We start from the raw sequence: 11,267 nt of genomic DNA, 5'->3' as shown, positions 1-11,267 counted from the left end.
AGATATAGAGCTCCAGGACTGTAACGCAAGTGTTGTACACTTCCTTGTTATTTGGATAACCGTTCTGCTTTTGGTGTTATGGCGCATAACACGTCGGACTCTTGTCTCTGGTATTTCTACAACGAGACTCGTGGTGGGGGTTATCTCAGCCAAGGTTGAGAATGAATTGGGGGGAAGAAACTTTGGCTTTGACTCCCTCAAGAACATGAACCACGACATGGAGGAGAAAGGAATTGTTGGCGGCGAATGTCTCCCGTTTGAGCCCCGCTGAGGGACCACCGCCGGAGGCGGAGGTGCCTAAGCGCTGCCCGGCAACAATCCCTTTCTCCTCCTTGTCGCGGTTCAGTCTACTTCACATTGATGTGGACGTTGAAGAACCAGGAACCAGGAAGATTCATAATATCGGCTCACACAGCTTTTGGCCGTGATAATATATATTATATGATATAGATATCTATGTAGGCTATATGATAATATTTAGATATAGAGCTCCAGGACTCCCGTGTGTTCTAGATTCTTTACAGAACACGGCTAATGGCTGTGTGGCCTCGCCATTGCGATACATCCACTGTAAACAGAGCGCATGGTACCGTGGCTGCAAGCTGCTCAGGGCCACACCCCCACCCTCCTCCTTGACCCGCCTCGCTCCTCCTCATTTGCATTATAGCTACAGACACCAAAACAGCGCATTTGGGGGAAGCTCAATGTGCGACTGGCTCGGAGTGGCTGTAACTCTGCACCACGGCTGAATTTCGGGAACGTCTTTGAATACTGTGTTAGTTGCCCACTAATACCTATATTAAAGAATACATAAAATAGCATGTCATGGGACCTTTAAGAACTCCTCTCTGTCTGTCTGTCTGTCTGTCTGACTGACTGACTGACTGTCTGTCTGTCTGATTGTCCGTGTCCTGATTTTCTCTGGTCAGGTAGGTTCACTGCAATGCTTAAAAAAAAAAAACATTTCGTATCCAGGTTTATAAAAACAGTAACTAATGCGCTATATTTGTGTGTGTTTCTACCCTAGAGTATGTCTGAGAGAAATAAAGAAGGTAATCAATGAATCATTCACTTGAATTAGAGTATGATAAGGCATAATAACAGGATTTGAATATCAACATTTAATGCATGGCCTTACTCTTTGCATAGTGCATTACATTTTGATATTGGAATTCTGCGTTGACAATGATTAAAATAAATGTAATGAAATACATTCATACTTTGTGTCCGTTTGTTACCGACAGCTACTTTGATTGACCTTGTGTTGCCTTCGTACATGTGTGTGTGTGTGTGTGTGTGCATGTGCGTGACAGGTGTCCCACTGCGGCACCCCCCGCTACATGGAGCCCCACATCCTGGGCTGGAGTTCTCTCATGCTCTCCATTGTCAAGCTCAGGCTGATTTACTTCCTCTTCCTGAGGCCATCCCTGATGACGTCAATGTGGTAAAAAATATAAAAATGTCAGTGTCAATTTCAGATGGTAAAAGTTATGTTTTAGCAGGGGTTTAAGTGATGCTGTGCCTTTTAATGTTTATTCTTTTCCCCTCCGATACATAGAGACACATTAGTATACTTTTGGATGGTGATACACCAAACATTGATAACATCACCAACAGTGAACTGTTCCACTGTCCCTTCTGTAAATACGTGGGTGCAAAATATAAGGTTGACCACCATGTAAAAGGCCATTCGTCAGTGAAACACAAAGGTGCTTATCTAAAATATTACACAAATGAATTAATTTGTATTTTTTTTTGTAAGTATGAATCTTACTTCCTTAATTCGTCTCTTACAGAGTTCACAATAATCAAGTGTGGATTAAGTTGTCGGATGGCAACACATTTTCATTGTTGCTATTGTGCAGCAACACTTAGAAATCGATTGCAATTGGTAAGGCACCTACAAATACACCAGGAGGAGGTGCAAGCTGCAGCCCCTGCACAGCACTTTGTGGCCCCCGCTCAGCTCCCTGTGGCCCCCGCTCAGCTCCCTCAGCTCCCTGTGGCCCCCGCTCAGCTCCCTGTGGCCCCCGCTCAGCTCCCTGTGGCCCCCACTCAGCTCCCTGTGGCCCCCGCTCAGCTCCCTCAGCTCCCTGTGGCCCCCACCCAGCTCCCATTGGCTCCTGGAGAATGTTCCACGGCCACTAAAGCATCAAGTGAGCAAAATAAATTCTGTTGTCCTCATTTCAAGTTGATTTTAAACAAAATAAACTTCAAAACACACTGCAGGAGAAAACACACCAACCTCCTTGAGACGATAACAAAGGACAGATTTTTGGCCTGTCAGTGTATCGATGGTACACATGGTGTGTTTGCAGTTGAAAAATCTTTTTGTGGTCCTGCAACACCCATACATGTAATCAAGATCAAGAAGATCATCTGTGAGGTCGACCAGCGTTGTATGAATGCTGACTTTGCTCAAAGGAGCGGGATGTTGCCTTTCGATTGCCACCACATCCAATCATTATTGTATTGCCCACGCACTGACGGTCAAACCGTGACACTCTGTACATTGTAATGGGGGCAAATTGTGATTTCAGAGAGGTATGTGTAAATCGGGACACATTATGCTTAGTGTACAAGGTGTTATTTTTTTTACAACATATTAACATCTTCCTGCATTTCCTTCTTCAAAGGAAAACATGCTGCAAATTAGGAGATGGTGGTGTCTCGCTCTCCTGCAGAACTTCCCTTAGCCGTAAGTGGCCTGAATATCACACTTTTGAATTAAATCACAAAAAAACAGTTTTATTCACTGTCAACAGACCAACATGAATGTTTTCATAGTGAATGTATGTTGTCATTAAATCACTAAGGTCTGAAGAAGACCGATTGCAGGACAGAAAACGGCGACGAGTGCAAGGAGGGCTACAGGTGAGAGGTCATGTGATTAATTAGTCTTGTAGTCAACTATTGCTAGACTAAGTCATAATCCCTCCACTTATTTCAATTATCTGTTTTACATCTTGCATTGTTATTGTGCCTATAAGAAGCGCAATCTGTTTCCTTTCCAGACTCTGGGAAATTGACAGAACTGGAAACCGGGAACAGGGTTGCTTGTTATGGCCCAGAAAAATACCCTGATACTTGCCATTGTTAAACATTTATGGAAGCTTAAGGAATGTATTTGGCTAGGCTAAAACATTTTTTGCCTGGGGTGAAAATAAAAATCAATGATGCAAAGTCTTCTGTCTTTGGTTTATTTGACTTAGCTAATATAATTGAGTGTACAAAATAATATGTGTCTATACTCTTATGGAAATGCTATGGTTTATGTTTATGTATATATATATATATATATATATATATATATATATATATATATATATATATATATATATATATATATATATATATATATATTTAATGCTATGGTTTATATATATATATTTTATTTTTTTTCATGGTAAAAAAAGTCATCTGACAAGTTAAAAGTAGGAATGTCTAAGTCTATCAAATGCATGAACCTTTTTCCACATTAAGTCATTGTGAGACGTTTGAGAATGTTCTGCCGGATCTCCGCCACCAGATGGCGCCCGCGGGGGTGAAACCATGGGTTAAACGTTTAGACCAGCCCACATTTAGGGAAAATTTAAGCTCCTCCTCGATCTGCGAGCTGCAGTCAGGGGCACTTGCATTTTTACAAGAAGAAGACACTACCCAGTTCCAAGATCACTTTAATGGCTATGTAATTAATCACACTCAATCTCAGTCATCATGCAGTTCTATTATTACAATTATTAGTAGGCTACTGTAGTTATAAGACAATCTATTTTGCCCGGGATGACTTAAAATCGTTGTCAAATGATTTGTTCTCTACCATTAGCTCGGGAGATATTTATGAACGGCACACTCACACGTATCACTGAAATGACTTTAATTCTTAAACGTTTTGATGTTGTACGAAGCAAACATCACATCATCCCAGGAAACTCTTTCTTTCATCATAATTTCAATCACCACTAGGTCTCCCTAGCGTACTAATTTGAAGCTTCGAGGTCGAACAACTTTGATGGTTCATCTGGCTGCGAGGCTTTGACGTTTCATGAGGCATCATCTCGGCACCACTACATGAAATGTATAAATTGGTGACCGGAATAAAGTAGCAATGTAAGTGTGTAAGAGCATTTAAAATTGACATTAAAATGACCAACGTGGTACAAATACAAAGAAAGTAAATCTCTTCAGGGGCGCCGCCACTTTGTTGAGAGCGTCATCACTGCTCTCGGTCTACTCTTACGCCTCGTTTCCACATACATACATTCTCGTATGCGATCCAACCGTCTCCGACCGAAAGTCCATTCATTCCTATGTGATTCTCCGTAATGTCCGTTTTTCCTCCGAGACTCCTCCCCTCCGTAAAATTTCTGTCCGGAATGTCCGTAATATACGTTCAAAAAATTTAACTTTCGCCGTCGTTTTACGGAGATACCGTATGAAAGTTTTTATGTTTTTCACAAAACATGTAAGTACCTGGCAGGCCAAACTCCTCGCCGATCTCTTTCCAGTTGGTTTTGTTTTTATCTCTGTATATGTCGATCCTCATGTTCCAAAGTACCGGTCTCCTATAAACGGCCATTATCATACGCTCCCCCATCTTTTGTCCGTAAATAAATTCATGTCCGTACGTAAAACACTAGCGACTCCTTCAGTAAATTTACGGAAGCACGGATATGAAAAACATACGTATGTGGAAACGAGGCGTTACACCGGGATCCCACCGGACGCGTACGCGCCGCGGAACGGCTGCGTCCTCTGCCCTGTGTCCATTCCTACCGGGCGCGTAACGGCAGCGTAGCGCTGCCTTGCGAGCCAGCCGTATTCACGCGAGATCACGAGATCATGCGATAATCCTAAACCTAATGTACTCACCTTCCACTCCCAAAACGATTGCAATTAAATGCCACGCTTTGTCCTTTCTGACATTTTCCTTATAAAAAGGATGATTTGGTACATAAATGACTTCATGTTGCTGAACTTCGACAATGAGTCTCTCGTCGTCCATGTTGCCGACCCTCTGAGACCCACCGGTCATGACGTAATAATGTTGATGTGAAGTTACATGAGCTGAGTATTGTGTTTTATTTTGAAAATTGACCGGATGCTCTATGGCTTTTACTTTTCACTTCCTGCCCGGCTCGACCTGCTCTGTCGAAATTGACGCGGTTTAGCAGCGGCTCGCGGCAAAAATAGAATTGGACGGAAAGATAGCGCCGCGGCGCGGCACGCCGCTCCTGGGACGCTGCTGAAACGTTCCGCGGCGCGCCCGGTGGAAATGGTCTCATTGATTATAGTGGAAGCGATCAGCAGCGGTGACCGCGGCGCAGCCGTCCCGCGGCGCGTACGCCTCCGGTGGAATCGAGCCTTTAGATTTCCGAAAGATTAAAGGCCTCCACACACCGGCGCCGCAGCGGCGCGGCGCGCATTTTACGCGCGTCAAAAGCACGCCCCTAGCACCAACAGGAGGCGGCGCGACGGCCGTGCTGCAGTATAAAATCAGGAAGTCACCTGTCAATCAACCGCAGCATAGAGCAGGGATGCAAACAGGTGAAGGGTCAAAAAAGTGAGTACTTAATTCGGTAATTAAATTCGGTTGAAATGCAGTCCCGGTAATTTGTGTTCGTCTTCTGAATTAAAGGCCTCTCCAGATCCTCCAGATGATGGAATAGGACCGGGGACAGGCGTGTAAAATTGGTGAAAGCAGACATATCCCCGACTTCCAGCTCTCTACACAGATTGGCGTAGGCACCCTGTTTCTGCCGCTGAAGTACCCAACTGCGGCTCCATATTCTTGGCTTTATAACTCGCCGTCTTCTCCTTTTCATGATTAAAGCCACAGCAAAAACTGCGACCATTTCGCTCTCACTAACATAATTAGGCCTGTTTATAATTAAGTTATCGATCTCCAAGTAGTAGTTGAGCCGATGGTGAACAAAGACAGATCAAACTGAAATTCAACTAACGGAAAATGCAATGTATCCAACAACGGGTAATCAAAACTAACTGTAAGCTCCAGCTATTTACTCCAATGCAGCTGTAATGGAGAATGACAAAACACTAACTCTAGCCTACTCTCAAGTAAAATAAAAATAAAACTAATTGCAAACCTAACTAATCGCAAACCTAACTAACCTAACCTACGCAAATTATGATGTTGCGGCTCTCAGCTGTGCCAGAGCGTTCACAGTTGCTATGGAAACCACCTAGCGTCGCAGCGCTTTGCAGCCAGTGTGAACGGCCCAGTTTTAGAACGTCGCAGCCCGTCTCGTCGCAAGGAGTTGCAAGCCGTTGCAAGGTGAATCTTTAGTCTGAACTGGGCTTAGGCCCCGTCCACACGAAGCCGATTTCATGGCGAAACCGCAAAGGTCTTGTACGGTTCGGCCTTCCGTCCACACGAAGCCGGCGAATCCGCTGACCGAAACCGCAAACTTCTGAAACCACCCTCGGAGGTGGTTTCAAATCTATCCGGTTTCGTTTTGGTTTCGTGTGGACGCCTGAAACCGACTGAAACCGCAAACCATGACATCATCGCCCCACCCCTCGACCTCCTAGCCAATGGCTCTTAAGCCCGCGGAGTCTCAGAAATCACAACAAAAAAGATGATGGCGGACTACAAGCTTGTAATCGTTCTGCAGCATATCATGTCCCTTGTTGGGTTGCTAAGCCATTATTTATTGAGAATCTAGTTCGCCATCGTAGAAGAGCTGTTTGTTTGTGTTGTTAGTGGTTCGGGGGGCAGCCTTTATGCGAATGCTCGCCTCTTCTTCTTCTGGATTTGTGTACCAGAAGCAGCGCCCCTTATGGGCCTGGAATGTTTACTACAGCGTTTCTACAGATCTATCCGGTTTCGCTTGGCTTCGTCTTTACGGAGATACTTCGAAACCGGATAGATCGAAACCGTAACGGTTTCGCCCGTTACGGACGGGGTCTTAAATGCACAACAGTTTCGACCGCCTGTTTCATTCATCATGTAACACACAAGACCGGAAACCATAGCAACGCCGGTAAACAAACCCCGAGAAGCCCAATCCCTGTGAGCTCCCCGCGCTACGGCCATCCGGAGGCGCACAGAGCTTTTGGCCGTGATATTATATTTAAGCAATAGATCACGCCAGGCTGTGGTATGTGCTCATTATACCACTGTTAAGGGGCGTTGTCCGGCCCCGACGCGCAGCGGAAACAAAAACTCCTCGGATCTGCATGAACCACACAAGTGACCCATTTGGCCGTCAAAAAAGTGAGTCTCACTTAAAAAGTGAGCTGTTTGCATCCCTGATAGAGACGAAACGCAATGGGTGAGTAGCCTATTGTAGCCTAGTTTATTTATTTTCCATCTTTTTGGCTGAATAATTTGAAAAATGTATAATCTGCGAAGTGAAAGTATGTTTTCAAGCATCAGATCAATTTAGTTTGTAGGGCACTTTATCGTTTTATTTACTGTCATTTCTTATTTATTTTATATTTTGCCATTATTCATCTATTGCATCAACAATCTCAATAACTGCAGGACCTTCTATCAAGCCTTTTTGGTATATAGTGCAGTCACCTTTTAAGGCCAATTGTTATTGTGTGTATTTATTGTATTGAGCTCCTGGATGGCTTTATTGATCCCCATTGGGACCAATACAGTATCTATCTATTTATCCATCTATATAGCCTTAACATAGCCACACATTTACATGTATGCAGCCAGTAGTTATCCATTTTAATTGAGCAAGCTCTTTTACATTTTATTGAGTTTTTTTTATTTCAACAGAATAAATAACTGTTGCCAGACAGAGGGGGGCTGCCCTTCTTCTCCTGCGCTGTAGGCGGGCAAGGAGAAGACGAAGGGTTTGGGTGCACCCCATCAATGAACAGAGACAAGAACAGGGGGTATGCCACAATCTGGTCCAGGAGCTCCGTGCAGATCCTGAGAGGCACGCCAATATTTCAATTCGCCACTAAGTGTGCAATGGCAGAACCATATGGTGCAGCCTATATGATGACCTATAATCTAGTTATTATCCCTCTCTGGTATACTCTTTTGCATATATATATATATATACTTTTTTTTTTATCCCTCGGGATAAATACAGTGATGTTATTGCTGTGCTGGATTCAGTAGCCAGTGTATTTTATTTGAGTGCTCGAGACACTTAATGTTATTTTTCCGTAAATCCAGAGAGACAGTTAATACATGATCTGATACCAGAGACAGTTAATACATGACAATGCATTTTTGAGCTTTGCCTGTGTTTCCTTTTACTTATCTATTTTATTGTATGAGAATGTTTCTATGTGAAGCACTTTGAGTCTGCTTCATGTATTAAAAGTGCTATATGAATGAAGTTGCCTTGCCTTAAATAAAAATATATATATTACAAGTAATCTGGTTTCTACCTACATGGTGTGATTATATGTGACTTGATTTCGTCTATTTCCCATTATGGTTAATGGTTTGGGTACTTAGTCCACCATTGTTGATTTCTCACCTGAAGATCCAATCTCCAGAGCTATGGCTCGCCAGGCAATTACCTTTTTGGAGTTGTCTTTGTAATGACGGGTACTTTGGTCATACAATTCGACATATTTTTCCGCCTCGACGACCAGTCTCTCATCGTCCATTCTCGTAATTGTTTATCACAAACGAAAGAGGGCGACATCCAGTGGTGAGGGGTAGATATGGAGGTGCCTACGGGACCCGGGATGTACAAACCAGCTTTTACAAAGCGCTTTTTCAGGGGCGGCGACGCTCGGGAATAGAACATTGGTGTACTAGCCCACACCGGCGCCGACTAGCTCCGCGGCAGCGTTCCGCGCCGCGCCGCCCAACTACTCTTCGAGCCAATGTTCTAATCCCGAGCGTCACCGCCCCTGAAAAAGCGCTTTGTAAAAGCTGGTTTGTACATCCCGGGTCCCGTAGGCACCTCCATATCTACCCCTCACCACTGGATGTCGCCCTCTTTCGTTTGTGATAAACAATTACGAGAATGGACGATGAGAGACTGGTCGTCGAGGTGGAAAAATATGTTGAATTGTATGACCAAAGTTCCCGTCATTAAAAGACAACTCCAAAAAGGTCATTGCCTGGCGAGCCATAGCTCTGGAGATTGGATCTTCAGGTGAGAAATCAACAATGGTGGACTAAGTACCCAAACCATTAACCATAATGGGAAATAAACGAAATCAAGTCACATATAATCACACCATGTAGGTAGAAACCAGATTACTTGTAATATATATATTTTTATTTAAGGCGAGGCAACTTCATTCATATAGCACTTTTAATACATGAAGCAGTCTCAAAGTGCTTCACATAGAAACATTCTCATACAATAAAATAGATAAGTAAAAGAAAACACAGGCAAAGCTCAAAAATGCATTGTCATGTATTAACTGTCTCTCTGGTATCAGATCATGTATTAACTGTCTCTCTGGATTTAAGGAAAAATAACATTAAGTGTCTCGAGCACTCAAATAAAATACACTGGCTACTGAATCCAGCACAGCAATAACATCACTGTATTTATCCCGAGGGATAAAAAAAAAGTATATATATATATATGCAAAAGAGTATACCAGAGAGGGATAATAACTAGATTATAGGTCATCATATAGGCTGCACCATATGGTTCTGCCATTGCACACTTAGTGGCAAATTGAAATATTGGCGTGCCTCTCAGGATCTGCACGGAGCTCCTGGACCAGATTGTGGCATCTGGTCCAGGAGCATGGTTGTGGCATGGTTCTTGTCTCTGTTCATTGATGGGGTGCACCCAAACCCTTCGTCTTCTCCTTGCCCGCCTACAGCGCAGGAGAAGAAGGGCAGCCCCCCTCTGTCTGGCAACAGCTATTTATTCTGTTGAAATAAAAAAACCTCAATAAAATGTAAAAGAGCTTGCTCAATTAAAATGGATAACTACTGGCTGCATACATGTAAATGTGTGGCTATGTTAAGGCTATATAGATGGATAGATAGATAGATACTGTATTGGTCCCAATGGGGATCAATAAAGCCATCCAGGAGCTCAATACAATAAATACACACAATAACAATTGGCCTTAAAAGGTGACTGCACTATATACTAAAAAGGCTTAATAGAAGGTCCTGCAGTTATTGAGATTGTTGATGCAGTAGATGAATAATGGCAAAATATAAAATAAATAAGAAATGACACTAAATAAAACGATAAAGTGCCCTACAAACTAAGTTGATCTGATGCTTGAAAACATACTTTCACTTCGCAGATTATACATTTTTCAAATTATTCAGCCAAAAAGATGGAAAATAAATAAACTAGGCTACAATAGGCTACTCACCCATTGCGTTTCGTCTCTTTGCTGCGGTTGATTGACAGGTGACTTCCTGATTTTATACTGCAGCGCGGCCGTCGCGCCGCCTCCTGTTGGTGCTAGGGGCGTGTTTTTGACGCGCGTAAAATGCGCGCCGCGCCGCTGCGGCGCCGGTGTGTGGAGGCCTTAAAGGCACCCAGTGCAACTTTCGAGGCTTAAAAATAAACATTCAATTTCTAGTCTTTTTTACACGTAGTAAGTTTCAATAACTCCATACCATTACATAACGACATTTAAGCAGCAAAGATGAGACGTCGTTGTGTGGTGAGAACTGATACAAAATCGATAACAACAACAATGCCGCCATTTTCTTTATTTTTTGTAACCTACAATAAATAAAGCAGGCTTCCAGTCAATGGAAAAATGGCTTCTCCCCACCGGCGATTGTTGTTGTTTACGATTTTCTATCAGTTCTCACCACACAACGACGTCTCATCTTTGCTCCTTGAATGTCGATATGTAATGGTATGGAGTTATTGAAACTTACCACGTGTAAAAAAGACTAGAAATTGAATGTTTATTTTTCATTGAATGTTTACATAAAGTTGCACTGGGTGCCTTTAAGACAAAAAGGGGGCGTGCCTTCGAGAAATGCCTCACGAAAGCTGGGAGATCTTCGACTTTTGACTCGGTAGTCTGACGTCCGAGGATTGAACACCCAACCCTTTGTATTATTATGACCTCTATGTATTGTTGTGTTGTTGTATTTTATTCACTTTTTATCTTTATTTATTATTATTATTATTGTTATTTTTAATTATCATTATTATTTTTTATTATTTTTATCTTATTGTACAGCACTTTGGTCAGTGTATGCTGTGTGTAAATGTGCTCTATAAATAAAACTTACTTGCTTACTTACCATGTTGCGCCCACTGACGCTGCTTGACGTTCTTGATTTGGACCAATGGCCAGCGACGTTCACGTCCAGC

At 42.9% G+C, this 11,267-nt stretch overlaps 1 long non-coding RNA gene across 1 annotated transcript; it reads left to right on the top strand.

The window, feature by feature from the left end:
- The first annotated feature begins 2,469 nt into the window (after nucleotides 1–2,469).
- LOC132458762 (uncharacterized) lies at nucleotides 2,470–3,150 on the top strand. Its single transcript, XR_009525935.1, has 3 exons — nucleotides 2,470–2,698; nucleotides 2,817–2,874; nucleotides 3,015–3,150. It is a non-coding gene; the product is annotated as an uncharacterized LOC132458762 (long non-coding RNA).
- The last annotated feature ends 8,117 nt before the right edge of the window (nucleotides 3,151–11,267 follow it).

Source organism: Gadus macrocephalus, chromosome 6 (genome assembly GCF_031168955.1).
Source record: "Gadus macrocephalus chromosome 6, ASM3116895v1".
Lineage (NCBI taxonomy): Eukaryota > Metazoa > Chordata > Actinopteri > Gadiformes > Gadidae > Gadus > Gadus macrocephalus.
Note: the sequence above shows the minus strand (reverse complement) of the source record. Positions and strands in the feature narration are given on the sequence as shown.